General features: G+C 38.3%; 1 pseudogene; it reads right to left on the reverse strand.

The window, feature by feature from the left end:
• Window positions 1-17,168: 17,168 nt before the first annotated feature.
• LOC118721921 lies at window positions 17,169-18,310 on the reverse strand (annotated as a pseudogene).
• Window positions 18,311-19,081: the final 771 nt, after the last annotated feature.

The following is a 19,081-nucleotide window of genomic DNA, read 5'->3' on the forward strand; positions in this document are numbered from 1 at the left end:
AATAATCTGTGTTAGATGCCAAAAATACAATGACACATCCAGTATAGGCCAGAATCTCGAGGTGCTCACACTTCCTAAATAGAGACCAAAAAAGTGTTTGAAGAGACTTTCCAACTCTGTATTTCTAGTTAGCACATACCAATAGGGGCAGAAATAGAACATTGGGGACCAGCTATAATTGTAAGAAATATTAATGATGCTCTTCTGACTGTGATTGATTTGTTCTGATTAAAGAAAACACAGTCTAACCTGGCTGGGAGTTGCACAGGGAACCTGGGAAATCACCTGGAAATGCCTGCAGCCCATCTTCCCCATCATGGAGCTGCCTATTAGCATGGAAAGATTAACAATCTTGTTGCAGAAACCACAATCTCCAGCCCTTTGAAGACTCCCAGCACTTTACATATCATTAGCCCTTTGAGGACCTGTATTTTGCCCATTTGGCATACATTTTGCCTATTTCCCATGTAATCTTTGTCTTCCTACCCAATATAATCAGCTGATTTTGGTGGGGTGCAGAACAGATTTTTGTGGATGACCTGCTGCTCTCTCATACTGCCATCATTATTGGAATAAATGTTTACATATGATTCAACCCTGTTTCTGTTTAATTGGCTCAAGTAGTGACAGGCAGTATGTGCCCATTGATTGTCCAGTTGCAATGCCTGTAATAATAGTAATAAGATTTTATCCAGGCCCCATCCACTAGAGGACTCTCAGTGGTTAAATGTGAAAGGTCTCTCTCATGTGAATGTGCCCACAAAGTACACACACACACACACACACACACACACACACACATCAAATGTAATGTACCCCGACCATTATTTTAGATTTCTATATATAACCTATATTTGGACCAAGAAAATACTTGTCCTTGAGTCACCATGCTTTCATCTCTACATCAGATGGATAAAGAGAAAACAAGGACCACATCCAAAAAGCAATTTGGTAAAAAATAATAATAATAATAATAATAATGGATATTTTAGAGAAAGCAAATAATGAGTAATGTGTTCTACTTGTACACCAAAATATTCTCCTGTTTGGCCCTCTCAGGACACCATGAAGGCGTAGTAGTTTCCAGCAAAGTGACTTAGTTGACCAGAAGAAAAGAAACAGACCATTTAGAATGTATCCCATCATTCAAAGGGTTGGAGAACAATGTATAGTAAGTTGAAAAGAAAATGAGAGTAGTGTTTTAACATCTGTAGCTTTTCTCAAAATACTTATCTGACTATCTGAAAAGCTGCTCTAAAAAGCAAACAAAACAAACAACAGCTTTGCTAGACCCTGAGTTGTACAGCTCAGATTCAGGGGAAAGAGGACTTTTGATACCAGCACAAAACTTTCTAGGCTAGCACCAACCTGAATCTTTCATACACACACACACAAAAAAAGTCACTAGCACTGAAAGTAAACTCTCTTGATATTCCTGTTACCAAGAATTTATTAATTTATTCATCAACAAAACTTCATGTTTTTCTTTAGTGAAGCAGTGTTGGAAGATGAAAAAGAGAAGGAATCTGGAGTCAGGCAAACATATATGCAAAGCTTGTTCTTACTGGAATGTGAACTGGAGCTAATAATTTGAACTCTCTGAGCCTTGATTATTTCATATGGAGATTATAATAGCTCTGTTGTTTCATTGGGTTGTCATGAAGTTTAAATAAGATAATGTATATATGAGTGGGCCAGCAGTGAATGCATTTGTAAATATTTTATCTGCATGGCTACTAAAATTAATCTGCAATTGCAGTTCCCAATGATAAAGTTATCTAAAAAAATAAAAACACATAAGATGCATCTAAGCTTCAGGCTTAAACCTGAAAAGGTAAATTGCAATCTTTATTGTGTGGGTGCTTTGTAGAACTGATACTTTTGAGATGATCATTCTAGTCTTATGGTATCATTTATCACATAAATGTTATATGCCTGCTTAGCATTCACCTCAGGTCTGATCTCTGCTATTACTTTCAAAATGTCTTCACATTTCCTGTCATTGATGTCTTATTTCTTCCAGGCTCTCAAGTTTTGTCTACCAAGTTTTTTTCCAGCTTTTTTTTCCCTAAAGCCTGCCAGGCTTCATAAAGGAAATTGAACCCAGTAGTCAGTGAGAACAGAAATTAAAGAGAGCAGCAATGATAGAGGGACTAGGCCAAAGAGATGAAGATGAAAAAAGATGCTAGTTGCTCTGGGGTAAAGAGAAGCAGAATAAAAGGCTGAGAATCAGGAAAAGAAGATAAGTGGTAGTACAGAAATGTTGAAAAACTGCACTCTATATATGGGATACTTGTTAGGTGCAAGAGATTATGACAAGCATGTACAGTTATTATCTAATTTAAAACTCACAACACTCTATGAGGGAAGTACTTGTATTTTATATCTCCAATATTCCAACTTGGAAACTAACCTTCCATAACAGAGCATTGATTTTTTTGATATATGAAAAAGCAGGACATAAACAAAAGCAGTGTAATTAATGTGAGGTTCGCGGCGCAGGGAACAAAGACAGGCAGTCCAGGCCAGTCAATAAGAAGAACTTTTAATCTTGTACTCCTGGGTGAGGTTCACCAGTCCTGAGGGTAGGGCCAGAGTAGTCGCATTGAGCTGGAGTTGAGGCACTTTATACTATAGGTGTTTATTGAGGGCATAGGACCATGAGCTGAGGGTGGGTGGAATTTCCACCACAGGCAGAGGTTCCAGGAAGGGACCAGCATTTGTGTTGCCATCTGTCTGGTGCACTAGTCTGTTATTTGCGTCACCATAGGTTGCATGTATGGGCTTCTGGAATTCCTCTGACCTAACATCATGGCCTTTTGGTGATAGGGGGCGCCAAAATCGTCCTGGCTACTTCCTGCTGACCAGGGGCAAAGAGAGAGGGTTTTTTGTTTTTTTTTAAAGGCCAGGGTCAGGCAGAGGCAGGTCAAAAGGCAGTCGAGTGTAGGGATGCAGCAGGAGCTGGTTTACAGTCACCTGTGACATCTCCATGATCTGGGAGCAGATGAATTTGAGGAGGCAAGGGGCTAGGAGAAAAAAAGACACAGATGAGAATTAGGGGCCCTACCATGGGTAGGATGCAGGTAGCTAAGGGGCTTTGGAACCAGCCAAAAATAGAGTTGTCCCAGGAGTTTCTTGCACGTAGCTCTTCACTCAGCTTGGTTAGGGTCTGCACGTTCTGTTCTACCACTCCAGATTCGTTGATGTAGAAGCAGCATTCTTCCTGAAGGAATAAGCAAGCCCCCCTTTTTCTGCAGAAGGTCTAGGGCCCATCGGTTCTGTAGGGTTACTGCTGCTAAGGACGAAGGGTGCAGCAGCATGATTTCCCCAAGAAACTGGTTGGTGAAATCTGGAGAGTGATCCTGTTGAGTCACGTGAGAGGTAAAAGCTGATCCTGAGTCTGCCACAGTGTCACTTGTCTAGTTTTGCTGCTTTTCTGGGCCTGGAGATGAAATACAACTGGTAGGGCCCCTAATTCTCATCTGTGTCTTTTTTAGGGTGGGGAAAGAGCAAGGGTCTCAGTTGCCTCACTAGTGATATGAAAAGGGAGAATAGATTACCCTGCAGGTGAGGTTCTTGTTTTCCAAGTTTTGCCCTTTGCTGGGCATCCACATGTTTCTTGTAGGTCCTGACTCAGGGTTTCAAAATAGGTAGAGCAGTGGCTAGGCCCGCTATGGTAGTTCCAACACCTGCTGTGATGCCAAGTGTTATGAGGAGGGGTGATCTGGACTCCTCTTTTGTGTCAGATATGGTGGGTTACGGGGACAGGAAAAGACTGATTATTGGGGCTGCATCTACATTGGGTGAGAGATAAATGAGAGTACAGGTCCCTGTCCAGCTGGTTAGGAGGAAGATATATGTGTTTTCCCCACAGAGGAAGAAAAATTCCTTATCATGGAGACAAACTGAAAGGTGTAAGGAGAAGAGGTGGACTAAAGGGTATGAGATTCCTTTTCCCAGTTCTATACTCCAAGCTGAGAGGGTAGTCTCCATGGCACTACCAATAAGGGGCGACAGATGAGTGGTTGAGATTGTATTGCAGTGAAAGTGGGAGGAAAAGAGAAGGAAAGGAATAGTGGAAGACAGGGATCACTGATGGTTGGATAAGTGTTAGACACTAATCCAGCAACTTGTCATTTTCTTGCTCAGAGTAAAATGTCCCTTTTACAATTCTTATAGTTAATTTAGAATATCTTTCTTTCAACATTTCTCTTTTCCTTCTCATCACATATACAACTTTCACAAATTTCACACTTTTAAATTAGCCTTTAAACCTTCCTTCTATGTACTTCAAAAATGCATTACCATGCCTCAGACCTTCCATTAAGTATAAAAGGCAGGGGGAGGAGGGAGCTGGCCCCACAGCCTGTTCCCAGGCCTCTAGCCATTTGAATTTTAAACTGCTGCATTTTTACTATAGATAATGATCTCAGTTTCTGATAATAGCTGGACTGTTAATTAAGCCTGTGCAGTCAAGAAAGTTGTTCTTCGGGAAGGGTGGAGATGGGGGGTTCGGGGTGAGAAGGCACTGAGGTCAGAGCAATTTTCAGAGCATTAAAGGGGTGAGAATGCTGGCCTTTGAATCTAAAGGCTCAGTGTCTTTTATTCTACCCAAAATAGCAGCTGGTTAGGTGGGGGGGGGGGGGGGGGCAGAACAGATTTTTGTGGATAACCTGCTGCTCTCTCATACTGCTGGCAGTAATGGAATAAATGCTCATGTATGATTCAACCCTGTCTCTGCTTAATCGGCTCAAGTAGTGACAGGCAGTACGGACCCATTGATTCTCTGGTTACATATCCATTATTAGGTTTGTGGAAGCATTAAATTAGTTAATACATATAAAGTGTTTTGAACAGTGAAGTGTACATTGTTAATGCATGCTTTGTTTAATAACTAATATAACTAACAGGGAAGGAACATTTTAAAAAGTACAAGTGTAAGGGATTATTCTTACTAAAATTTAATCTAACATATTTTCATTCATGGGTGACACTCTGTTCTATAGTATCTTATAAAGGTGTTTCCAATGTACAGTGATTATTAATTGGTACATTGAGTGACCTAGATTCCCAATTTCTGTGGGTGAGATATATTCCCTACAAATATGAATTTGCTCAGTTGTGTTATTTGGTAGATGTAGCAGACACCAGCCCATTATCTTTTCTACCTAGTTGAATCTTACCTGTTCTTTAGGACTGAATAGTGCAGCAGGAAAAATAAAATAGACTAATCAAAGCCTCAGAGTATACTCTAGAACTTCTAGAAAAGACAGTGGCATAATGGCACACTGTCAGCAGATCCTCTCTGACAGCTATCAAAATGAATGAAGAAAATAAACCTCACAGATAACAAGAAAAACCACATGCTCATACTATAAACTGCAGACAGTACTGATCAGGAACAATGCATTGTAGACAAAAATGAGACAGGATAGCACCATCCAGACCTAACATCTCTTGAATCCAATAATACTTTCATATAGTAAGTGGATGAAGTCCTTAAGATTTCCACTTGTAGTTCTCAGCTTGAAAGGATGAGAACTGGAGGCAATAGCAGATCATAAGAGATACTGAGTACATAGTGCTTGCATTTTGTTCCTTAATATCAGCTCTCTACAGAAGCAGCAGTGCTGAAGGAGCAACCACATGACTAAACACATCATCATTTTTTCCCCCTGACCTAGCTTCCTAAAATGAAAGTAGTAAAATCTTGAAGCAAGCCTTCTTAGACCTACAGCTCAGAAGTTATTGTGTAGAGAAAAAATATGCACTGGTGCATAAAACAATTGGCAATTATGGGATACATATATACACATAAAACAGTCCTTGAAAAGTTGGCAAAATAGTTTATAAATCATTAGTTAAATACAATGAGAAAAATAACCCCTCAAATTACAAATTAAAAAAACACACACATAGGAAATATTGGAAATAAACAATTATGAAAATATGTGCATGGGCAGCTGTTCTTTCCTCATTTATTCTGGTTGTAATAGAGTAGCTGCTGCTCTAAAATCCTTTTTAGATTAGAATGCTTTGTGCTTTGAATCCTTTCTCCTTTCATCTTCTAACACTTAACTTTAAAAATATCCACTCTTTTTTGTCGCCAGTAATATCATTAATCTGTCACATCTACATTTAAATATAGCATTGTTTTCATCTTAAACATTGCCCCCCTCCAAACCCTACCAGCTACTACCCTATATCTGTCCCCTGTCTTTGCTGCAAATCATTCTAGAGTCAAGTTCCATGGTTATTAGGATTCTGTTCCTATTAGTCTTTTGAAATTGCTCTCATAAACTCATCAACAGTCTCTTGGTATTTCTCAATCTTCTGATCTATGGCTGCTTTTCATTTAGCTCGGAGCAAACTCATCCATGCCAGTGGATTCAATTATCAATGAAATCAGTTCTCAATAAGAGTCCCTGGGGGAATTGTTGGAATATACTGAAGTGAAATGTTGATGAGACTATGCAGTTTGCAAACACATATTACAAAGGACAATCATTGTTTAATACAAACTATTGAGTATAAACTCTAAATGTATTGGATAGCAGATAAATAGAAAAGATAGTCAGAAAGCATTTCATTCATTAATCTTATCTATATCCCAAGAAAATTTCAGTACACTAAAGACAATGAAAATAAGAAAAAAACATGATTATGTACAATTTAACCATAGACGACTTAACAAGCAAATTGAAATACAATATTTAAAAGCAAGATTAAAGCCAGAATACAGTAGAATAACAATTACCATGCCTAGCTGGTATGGTTCAGTGGTTGAGCATCGACCTATAAACCAGGAGTCACGGTTAAATTTGCAGTCAGGGCACATGCCAGGGTAGCAGGTTGCAGGGTTGCAGGCTTGATCCCCAGTGGGGATGGGGGCCGTACAGGAAGCTGCCAATCAATGATTCTCTCTCATTATTGATGTTTCTTTCTCTCTCTTCCTCTCCCTTCCTTTCTGAAATCAACAAAAATATATTTGTAAAAAATGAAGCTCAAAGAATTAAGATTTGGAGAAAATTAAGGAAACTGCTAGTACTTAGGCTCTATGATAAAGATTTTATCAGGGCTCCACCATTTAATTGCACAGTGACCTTGTGAAAATCACCCAACTTCTTAGTTTGTTTTTTCATCTGTGTAAAAGGATGATCATACTGATTAACTAGTTTTGTGATGAATATGAAAGAATACATTCAAAAAATTTTAGAACAAAATTTGGACTATAGTAAGAATATATTAGCTGGACTAAACCTTATTACTATTAGAATTCTCAGTAGATAATCAGTTTTCCCTAAATGACTTATTTATTGGTCCATTTCCTCAAAAATATTTAAAATGTTACTTGTGTTATAATTCTAATTACAGTAGATGATGAGATGCATGTCTAAACCCTCTATTTTATTATATTGTTCAGTCTGTGCATTTCCATAATATGAGGAACTCATACTTTAAAATAATTTTATAATAGTGAGCATTCTTCTCTTGTTCCTGGAATTCATTTTTATATTTTTAATTTTTATGACTAAGCATGGGGCTTTTAGTTTGAGCTGTATATTTAATTTGTTAAGAAAACACAATGCTGATTATGTGGAGAAAGATGGCGGCTGGCAGGACGGAGCTGAGAGAGAGGAAGTGATTGAGAGTAGGAAAGGAGTGTGTGTGGACAGGTGTGGGGTACCTGTGAGTGAGTGAGGGAAAGTTAAATCACACAGGAGCAGCAGGAGCTGGCAGAAGGCTTCTCCTTGACAAGGAGAGACTAACACTGCTGAGGGCTCTCCCGGGGCGACGGAATCCCAGCACGGAGCCCCGCAATCTTGAAGGGGAGAAGGGCCTTTTTTAGAAACCCAGCAACACCACCACCAGCTGCAGACTCCCGGACCTCCACATCCAAAGGTACTCTGATCACTGCAGCTAAAACAACTCCGAGACCAACTGGAATCCTGTAACAGGGAAGAATAGACAGAAGCGCTTCAGCCATGAAGGCAGAAGAGACACAAATCAGAGATGGAAGATGCTGACGACGCCTCAGCGTACCAGCAGACAGCAGCTGCGGGTTGCTAAAGGATGCCCAGGACCAAACCAGAGACTGGTGGACCTGCATTACCACCATTTGTCCTCCAACCAGATCTGAAATATCATGGCTGGGATGTACACATAAGGAACTATCTGGCATTGAAATTGGGACTCAAAAGAACTGTTGGGCCAAGACCGGTTTGGCTCAATGGACAGAGCGTCGGCTTGGGGACTGAAAGGTCCCGGGTTCGATTCCGGTCAAGGGCATGTACCTTAGTTGCAGGCATATCCCCAGTAGGGGGTGTGCAAGAGGCAGCTGATCGATGACTCTCTCTCATCGATGTTTCTAACTCTCTATCTCTCTCCCTTCCTCTCTGTACAAAATCAATAAAATATTAAAAAAAAAAAAAAAGAACTGTTGGCCCAGAAAGGAACTCACTAAAGACTGATTCATTTGCCTCTCAGTGTAACCATTAGGGCTTGTTGCAGTTTAGGTTCTTACAAGGGTATTTCTTGGATCACATGATCTCACACATCTAGAGGAAATAATGAACAACATAAACAGACCTAGAGAAAGAGAACCAGCAATCAGACTCTCAAACCTCAGAGGGAAAGTAAGGGAGGAGGAGGGTAAGGGAAAGAGATCAACCAAAGGACTTGTATGCATACATATGGGCCTAGCCAGTGGCCATGGACTATAAGGGTTGGGGGGGGGGGCATATCTAGGAAGGGGTTTGGGATGGGAATGGGGGAATAAGGACAATTATGTGAGATCATAATCAATTAAAAAGAAAGAAAGAAAGAAAGAAAGAAAGAAAGAAAGAAAGAAAGAAAGAAAGAAAGAAAGAAAGAACAATGCTAATTGCCTTTGCAAAATGCTGGAACATTTTGCATTTTCAGTATTATTCATGAATATATCCACATCCCACGCCTTTTCTAACAGCAGATTTCCTAATGTTCTTCCTTTTGCTAATATGTTACTTTGTTATCAACCTGAAGGGTGAAAATATCTCATTTTAATCTTCATTTTATAGATACAGAGAAATTACATATTTTCTATGTTGCTCTGCTTTAATTTAGGTCTTTTTCTTTTAATTTCTCCCAGTAAAGTTTTATATGGTTGTTTTCTTCATTTAATACCTATACATTGCTTGATAAATTTATTTCTTGGTATTTTATTTTCATTTTACTTGTATTGCTATGTAAATGAAATTTTCTCATTACATTTGAATTTGTTTTGTTGGTATAAATGGAAGATATTAATTATTGTATATTAATTTTGCACTTACCTACATTTCAAATATGTAAAATTTGATTTTGTTCTCTTGTCAGAATGCATAATCTAGCACTTTTAAAACTATTTTAAATAATAGTGGTGAAAGCAGCATCTAAATTTTGATCCTGAAATTAAATTCAGTCTTTTCAAATATTTTACAATAAAATATGACTTCTAATGAGTCATACTAGTATATTATACTTTTTAAGGAAGCTTTCATAACTTGCTAAAGGTTGAATTATGTAAATTCCTTTATTGACATCTACCAAGATGACCATATTATATCAATTTAAAAAAATACATTTCTTTGATTTTTTTTTTACAGAGAGCAAGGGAGAAGGAGAGAGAGTAAGAAACATTGATGAGAGAGAAACATCAATCAGCTGCCTCCTGCACACCCCCCACTGAGGATGTGCCAGCAACCAAAGACATGCCCTTGACTGAAATCAAACCTGGGATCCTGGAGCCCACAGGCCAACGCACTATCCACTGAGCCAAACCAGTTAGGGCTATATCAACTTTTGATTTATTAATACGGTAAATTATATTCAATTCTTGAGGGTTCATGTTACTGAACTGTTTGCATTCCTAAAATGCCTCCCATTTCATCATTATGTATTATTCTGTTGATCTGCTGTTGGAATATATTTGCTAATGTTTCATTTCAAAATTTTGCATCAGTACTTTTTCATATTTTCAGTGGTTTTCTTCACATTTGCTATTTTGTCATTCTATGCTCTGGAGCAATTTAAAATGCACAGAAGTTATGGGAGCATGACTTCTAAATGAATGATCTCAGTAGGCAGAGAGAGAGATGGTTTTAAAATCTGATCCTGATACCATTACAATTAACCTAGTTATTAAAGGGAAGGTCAGATATTGTAGATTTGTCATTTGTGCAGCTTCTTCATGAAGTTAAAGAGAATGGTCTCGGGTCTGATTCTTGGTCAGAGGCACATGTCTGGGTTGCAGGTTTGATCTTAGGCCCAGTCATGAGGAAGGAACTCAATGGATGTGTCTCTCTCACATGGATCTCTCTCTTTCTCTCTCTTTCTCTCTCTCTCTCTCTCTCTCTCTCTCTCTCTCTCTCTCTCTCTCTCTCTCTCTCCCCCCCCCTCTCTTCCACTCTCTCTAAATATCAATGGGGAAAAAAATCCTTGGGTAAGGATTAACAGCAACAACAACAAAAAATGGGCAAAGTACATGAAAGGCCAATTGAAAACTAAGGAAATAAAATTAAATCAATAAAAATATGCTTACCTTCACATGTTATCAAAAATGCAGATTAAAGGAAGATATTTTTCAACTTTCAGATTGATAATGAAAAACATTATTAACAAAAATAAAAGAACATGAGGAAACCTATTGTCAGGAAAAGCATGGGATATGGGTATCCTAGTGCAATGATGGTGGAAATACAAACTGATCCAGACTTTTGAAAGGGCAATTAGATATGTGCCTCAAAAATTTGTAAATTAAATATTCCTTAGCTCAGCAGATCTTCTAGTAATGTTTCCTAAGATGATAGCAAAAACAGAAAGCATTTGTAAGTGCATGCACAAACATGATCACTGAAGCATTATTTTTAATAGGGAGCATTTGGCAACAACCTAAACGTCAATGAAGTGAAGAGTGGCTTAGTAAAGACCTGTAAAGCCAAATGTTTTGCAGTTTGAAAATGGTGATGTGAATAGACATAGAAAAAGAGTCCACACTACATTGATGACAGACAAAAGCAAGCTATTAAGTAACATGCATTTGCAACATGGATGGACCTTGAGAACATTTTGCTAAGTGAAATAAGTCAGTCAGAAAAATCTAAGAACCATATGATTTCACTCATATGTGGAATATGAACTGAAACTCATGAACACAAACAGCAGTGTGGAGGTTGACAGGGAGAAGGAGGTGGAGGGAGAAGGAGGTCAAGGGAAGATTTGGTAACATTGTAACATTAAAAGCTACACTGAGTGGCCAGGTTATTATAATCTTTGAATGCATAATAATCTGGTCACTATATATTTATATAATATATATTAGAGGCCTGGTGCATGAATTAGTGCATGGGTGGGGTGTGGCCAGCCTGACCAGGGGGAGAGAACATGGGCAGTTGGCCAGCCTGCCTGCTGGTCTAACTACTGGTTGAGGGTACAATTTGCATATTAGCCTTTTATTATAGAGAATATATACTGAGTGGCCAGATTATTATGCATTCAGAGATCAAAATAATTTGGCCAGTCACTGTATATGTTCATGTTGACTAATGTCACCCCAATCAATTTAATAAAAAATAAATAAATAACATGGATACTATAACCTTATTTGCCTAATAGTTTATGTAGGTGTGTACTTACATGTGCACATATATGAATGTCTGACTTTTAAAAATCTTGGTCTCTTATTCTCTTTTTAAGGCCTATTTCCACAGGTATCTGATTTAAAAAACAAAAACAAAAACAAAAAACAGTTTATCATAAATATTTGAAAGGCAACTTTACTTTTAGTTCCTATTCTTGAAAAGTGCTGTGGTGGAGAACACATTCATAAGGCACAACAACACTGATTAAACACTCTCTCCTCTTTATATCTGTCTCCCTTTAAATCTCCAATGCTTCTTCAGTTCATGTAACTGGAGGTACAGTTTTAGAAATATCTGGTGCCCCTTACCAGTTTAACAACCAGAGAGAAGAAGGGAGCAGGGGGTGGGGGAAAGAGACAAAGGGTTAGATGAGAGATGAGAGATAAAGATAGACTTGGAGATAGAGATAGAGATAGAGATAGAGATAGAGATAGAGATAGAGATAGAGATAGAGATAGAGATTTCTCATTCCCAGTGTCTTGCCCCAGATTTCCTGACGTGAAACGAAAATGAATGAAAATGTCAGATCTTTTGTTATTTGGGTAGAGGATATATAAAAGGCTAGAGTGAGGAACAAGCTTTGCATATATGTATGCCTGACAAACACAAGAATTAACACATATATTTTTTTTGAAGGGGAGAGGACTAAATAATATTTTATAGAAATTTAAATATATATACATATCCATGTACACCTATGTGAACATCTATATCATATAATCTTTTTATCATGGTAAGTTTTGTGAAATAACAAAAGTGGATCATGTCAAAAGTAAGCAACGAAAGAAGCTAAAGCTCAAACAATGAATATACCTTTATTTCTAAAATTGATGAAAAGCTGGTCAAATAAAAACGAATCGTAAGGAAATATCATTACAAGAACTAAATTGGCACTGATAAAAATATTACAAAGATGTGAACAATGCAACTACCAAGAGTGAGGAACTGGCAGAGTTCAGCCAAAATCCAATTAGAAGTATTCTGCAGGGAAAATGGAGGCTATTAAAATTTATTTTTTGTTGTTCCTTTCTTCAAGACAGAATATGCTTCATTTTTGTGTATAATTCTAAAATGGAAAGATTCAGATAATTGCAAAAACTCCCTGGTAGATGCACCATGTGCCCATGTCCTCTGAATATTTTCTATGACTGAACACATTGAACAAGTGATATTGAAGGCATTGCTGAGTAGAATGAGACAATGAGAATATAAAATAAAGAGAATACACAAACATCAAAACTCCTGCTGGCTTAGAAACCCACCCTGAAAATTTGCTTTGGGTTAATTTGTCAATGTGTCCAAAGAGCTCCCTCTTGCTTCCAGAAGAACTTACTGTGATGAAAATCTTTGATGAACATTGACATCAGATTCAATCATTAGCACTAATAGCTACTAAAATAAATAGCGCGCGCGCACACACACACACACACACACACACACATACACACACGTGTCCTACCTAGATTAATGTTCTCATTGGTGGAATTGGCCAGAGCATCCATAAGGAAAGCTTCCAATACACAGGTGCAGTATCAAATCTACTATCTGCAGATATTAAGAATTCTTCATTCCCCTATGCCTCCCATCACTTTTAAAGTATATTATTGTAGGCAAGAAGTGTCATTGAAGATGGTTGTACTTTTCAGAAAATCAGTGTTTTGGATAAATTGAAAAGTAATCCAAAGTAATTTTGATGCATGTCAATAAATTAGCTGTGTTGCTATGAGTATTATATACAATTAATTCATATAAGATAGATTAAAATTAGAACAAATAAGAATAGTATTTTAAGTCTCTCTACATAACTGTTATATAACTTTTAGCCATTAATGTTTTCTCTGTTTCTATCATGTTCATATCAGTGCTGTTCTTAATAAAGTGCACCCCATATTTAGTCCATTAATTTCTCTAATTTATTCAGATTTAAAAAGAAAAATTAAGCACATAAATAAACTCTGCTTCAATAGAAAGACATCTTCAGGCTAGGCATCCTATATAATAAAGAGGTAATATGCAAATTGACCATTACTCCAACACACAAGATGGCCACCCCCATGAGGACACAAGATGGCCTACAGGGGAGGGCAGTTGGGAGAGACCAGGCCTGCAGGGGAGGACAGTTAGTGGTGACCAGGCCAGCATGGGGGGCAGTTAGGAGTGTCCAGGATAGCAGGGGAGGGCAGTTAGGTGTTGATCAGGCTGGCAGGGGAGTGGTTAGGGGGTGATCAGACTGGCAGGAAGAAACGGTTCGGGACAATCAGGCAGACATTGGAAGCCAGCAGTCCTGGATTGTGAGAGGGATGTCCAACTGCCCTGTTAGGCCTGATTAGGATTGAGCCTAACTGGGCAATCAGACATCCCTCTAGGGTAGGGGTGTCGAACTCAATCAGAGAAAGGGCCAAAATCTAAAATCCAGCCTAAATCGCGGGCCGAATGGTTTACTGAACAGTCATAAACTGTCATTGTGATGGAAACACAGCGGAGTGCAGTGATGACAGCGCGGTGCGGGACACATTGCAAGGCCTGGCGGGACGGATTTGGCCCACGGGCCTTGTGTTTGACACATGTGCTCTAGGGTTACCAGGTTGAAGAGAGAGTAGGCTGGGCTGAGGGACACCCCCCTAAGCACGAATTTCGTGCACTGGGCTTCTAGTATATAAAATATTATCTTGATATTATACGTTGTTTAGGACAGGAAAAGAAAGAGTTGACACACAGACAACAAAATCCTTCATTAAGTCCCACGGCCAAAACCAAGCCATCCTCTGGTTTTTAAATAGAGCTTTATTGGAATGCAACTACACTTTTTATTTACATAATGTCTGAAGCTGCTTTTGTGATGTAAAGGCAGAGTTGAGTAGTTGCAGAATTGACACTGTGCCCTGCAAAATCAAAAGTATTTGTAATCTGGCCCTTTACAATAAATGATTGCCAACTTCGTGATATAATATAGACTTAGCTTACATTAATTTCTTAAGTTTCTGTTACCTTACAGTGAGACCTTTCTCTAATGCACATGTGTCAAACACAAGGCCCGCGGGCCAAATCCGTCCCGCCAGGCCTTGCAATGTGGCCCGCACCGTGCTGTCATCACTGCACTCCGCTGCGTTTCCATCACAATGACAGTTTATGACTGTTCAGTAAACCATTCGGCCCGCGATTTAGGCTGGATTTTAGATTTTGGCCCCTTCTCTGATTGAGTTCGACACCCCTACTAATGAGAAACATTAAATCATTTACTATTCAGCCTTTAATACATTCAAAGGGAAGTGATTGTAGAAATATTTCAATCCTCTTAGCTTTTTTTTTTTTTAAATATATTTTATTGATTTTTTACAGAGAGGAAAGGAGAGAGATAGAGAGCTAGAAACGTCAATGAGAGAGAAACATCGACCAGCTGCCTCCTGCACACCCCCCACCGGGGATGTGCCCGCAACCAATGTACATGCCCTTGACCGGAATCGAACCTGGGACCTTTCAGTCCGCAGACCGACGCTCTACCACTGAGCCAAACCGGCTTTGGCATCAATCCTCTTAGCTTTTGAAGGGTGGGGTGGAGAACCGAGACCAAGAAGGGATATATGACTTGCTCAAAGTTAAATAGTTTATCAATAGCAAAGTAATTACTAAAAAAAAAAAAAAAAAAAAAAAAAAAAAAAAAAAAAAAATTTCCTCATGTCCTTTGGTAGATATGGATTTCACCTCCAAGAATTAAAACTAAAATCCATAGTTATCAAAAAATCATATTTCAGCCTATTAGATATCACAAAGGTTTTGGTTTTTACATAGTGAAGAGACCAATTTCTTAACTAAAGCTCCCTAGTTTTTTCCTGTGTATTAGATGAAACTATGTATCTATGTGTTTAGCCCAGCACCTGACTCGAGTTAATTTCCTTTAAACTTTAGATGAACAAGCTGAAGACTAATGGATATAGTAGCTTGTTTTGAGGCCGTACATAGAATGAGAATTCAAGATAGAATTCACTCTTGGAATTTAGGATTCAAAGTTTAGTCTTTATTCTATAATGCCAAATGGATAATTCAATTACAGAACACTAGAAAAGTATATGGTCACTTCTTGTGAAAAATGGACCTTGAAAGAACTTACTCCATCTTTTCCTGTGCCTAAACCATAGGCACTCCATTCTATTTTCATAAATTTTGTAAGAACTGTCTTTTAGGGTCTCCCTATAAGCACAGATGGTTCTTTGTTCTGTTAATTCCAGGATGTAACTAAACCAGGTAAGTAACTATGCTATTTCTAACTTCTGTAAACATGTTTGCTTGAATAATGGCAAAATAAGACATTTTTGGAAAAAGGGAGTGGGGGAGGAAATCTGAATCTGTGAAGGAAATCTGGTGTACATTATAATCTGTCTATGCTCCCTCTGGTCACTGCTCCCTCTTAATCGTCCATCTTGCAGGACCTGTTTACTTAAGCACTGTTCCCATTTTTGAAAAGCCATAAAACATAAAACCCCCAGAGTTGTCAGGGCTGACACCAGGCCAGGCCTTGAGATAGGATCTCACTGAACCAATCCCAGAGGTGTTTTTGTTTGTTTGTTTGTTTTTTCTCTTTTTGCCTTTATAAACTTACCCTTAACTTCATTTCGAGGCCACGAGGTGTGAAAAGGCATTAGCCCTTCACGGTCACTGGCTTTTGACACTGTGGTGTCTTCTGTTGGGCTCACTGAATTTCAATATAACAATGTAAGGGGGAAAAAGCTGTGTCTATGAATCCTTAAAATAAAATACATTTGGAAGGGTTAGATTATATATAAAGTAATCAATAAATCAACAAATAAAAGCTATAGCATTTCCAAAAGTAAAATTTGGCAATTAAAAATGTAAATTGGTGTAGCCACTATGGAAAACAGCATAGAGGTTCTGCAAAAGGTTAAAATATAGAACTACCATATAAAAATGATAGTATGAGGAGATTTTCTCCTTGGAAGAAAAAAATCTCAGAAGGTACAAAAGAAAACACTAAAATAAGTAAAGATATAATTCTTTTTCATTCTCTGTAATATATATAATTACCTATATGTAAATATAATACATATATAGATTTCTGTTCACAAAAACATGCAATAAAAGATTTAATGGCTTTTAAATTAAGATGTCATAACTGCTTTAAGAAATTGTTTTTTAAAAACTCAAACATATTGTCATTTGCTGAGTGATACAATATAGACTTAGCTTATATTAATTTCTTAATCCATTAAAATAGTTTCTGTTATCTTACAGTGAGACCTTACTGTTCTCTAATGAGAAACATTAAATAACTTACTATTTAGCTCATGGAAAAACCATTCCAAGTATGTATTCAGCCTTTAATAAACATTAATGTACATGAAAAAAATCAATATACAGAACCATCATTAATAACCAGTTAACTGTTGGATCATCCAAAGCCAGAGACAGGTATTCTCAAGAGTCAAGACTTCCCAGACTTCTGCACTAATATATCTTGGCACACAGACTTCGTTTAATTTCATTAACAGAAGATTATCATGTTGGTGTATCTCTGCATCTCTCCTTATAAGAGCAGATACAACTTGTGCTGCTCACGCTTTGATCACTGATACCTTCTTTATTTGTCAGTTCTTCCTTTAGGTCGCAATCCTTCTGACTGTGAAATGTGATGTCCAAAATTGTTAGAGCTCATCCTTGAAGTTTCTGGACTAGAAAATGGAAAAGATTCTCAAGCTCTATTTTCTTTCTCAAAGGAATCATCTTCTTGGAACACAAATTTCTATTTAAGTACCTGGGAAATTAAAGACACTAGATCCCACTGTGAACTCTGTCTTTTCCTATTATGAATGGGTCTGCCTCCAGGCGACCAGTCAATAGCAAGTAGTTTAATCTTATTCATATCCATTAGAACATCCAACATTTTTGGAACATCTTTATTTTTCTGGTTTTTTGAATGACAACTATAATTGGTCTTACTGGCACCTGGGTGCCATTTTTTTCATTTCAGTTGCTGAATTATCTGAGTCACAAATAAGATTATATTCTGGCTGCACAAGAGAACATGGAGGCTGCAGAGAAGAAAATTGAAGGGGCTCTGTAAGGGGAGGAGGAGCAGGAAGCACTGAACTTAAAAATGGATCTGGTTTGACATTCATTTGAGCAGTTTCTGATGATGGCACTTGTCCCAAATCAGCAGGCCCATAAGTCAAGTCAAAGGAGTTGGAATTAGCACTGTTTTTCAGTTCCTGCATTTGCAAAACTCCAGCAACTGGAGAGCAAAGAATAGTTAGTTCATCTTCAAGGGCAGCTACTTTTTAACTGCAGTCTTTTTTACAGGCTGATAATTTTCCATTGGTTTATTATGTCTTAGAGCAGGTAACAGTGGATCTCAAACTAATTTCAAAGGATGGAAAACTTCAGTCTCCTTGTCCCCATTTTTACATATACCATTTCTCAAAATCAGGCCAACGACAAGCTCCTAAAGGAAGAATTTTCCCAATAATGGAAACAATACTCCGAGCTGATCTATAGCCTTTATTTCCCCAAATCTGCAAAACCTGGTCCATGGGAACACTGAAATATTCCAGTATCTCTCTTAAAATATTCAATATGAGAGACATTGATGAAGCAAACACAGAAGCAAATTCAAGAAAACATTATCGGTTTCTTGATACCTTCTGGAAGCGTAGCCTCCCAGCAAACTCAGGAATATCAAGATGGGGCTGTTAAGGAACACAGCTTTGGAATGCTCAGTCCACAAAACCTGAGTGTGCTAGGCCTGGCTCAGAAAAGCTGACCCATGTCTGTGCTTGTCCTCAGTTTATGGGCTACTGGCAGTAACGGTGACCCCAGTGACTTGGGTCTGGATCCTGGAGCCCTCCCTCAGTCAGGGTAACTCCAACTGCTCCCCTGCCAAGTAAGTTTGATTCTAGATTTATCTTGACTGTACCCCCCACCCACCCAACCCACATCAGGAAAGAGTCTAATAGGCAGAATTCGCAGTAGACTATCTGCCTGTTGGCTTCTTGGTTATCTGCCTGTTGGCTTCCTGGTTCATCAGAAATCTGCAGCTTGATGTGCTCTGCCAGCACATTTTTCTCCACCACAAGAACATGACTCATCCCTTGGCCTGCACAAGCCATTAGACTATAAAAGTAAGTGATGAAAGACCTACACATTTCCTTTACTTTGGAGGCTGAACATAGCTTGAAAACTATTTCTGTGGCTTCCTTGCATTAAAAAAGAATGCTCATTACTATATGTTACTTTTTCTACATAGCAACAGGTGACATTCCTGCTGGGTTTGCTACCCTTTCTTTCTCTGGCAGCAATATGAGAGAGAAATAAAGGGATTCTGCTTAGTTCTTCTTAGGCAGGTTACCTACTAACTGCTCGCCTTTAACCTCAGACCAGCATCCCCTATTTTACCCACTCAGATTTCAATGTCC

Source organism: Pipistrellus kuhlii, unplaced genomic scaffold (genome assembly GCF_014108245.1).
Source record: "Pipistrellus kuhlii isolate mPipKuh1 unplaced genomic scaffold, mPipKuh1.p scaffold_m20_p_19, whole genome shotgun sequence".
Taxonomy (NCBI): Eukaryota; Metazoa; Chordata; class Mammalia; order Chiroptera; family Vespertilionidae; genus Pipistrellus; species Pipistrellus kuhlii.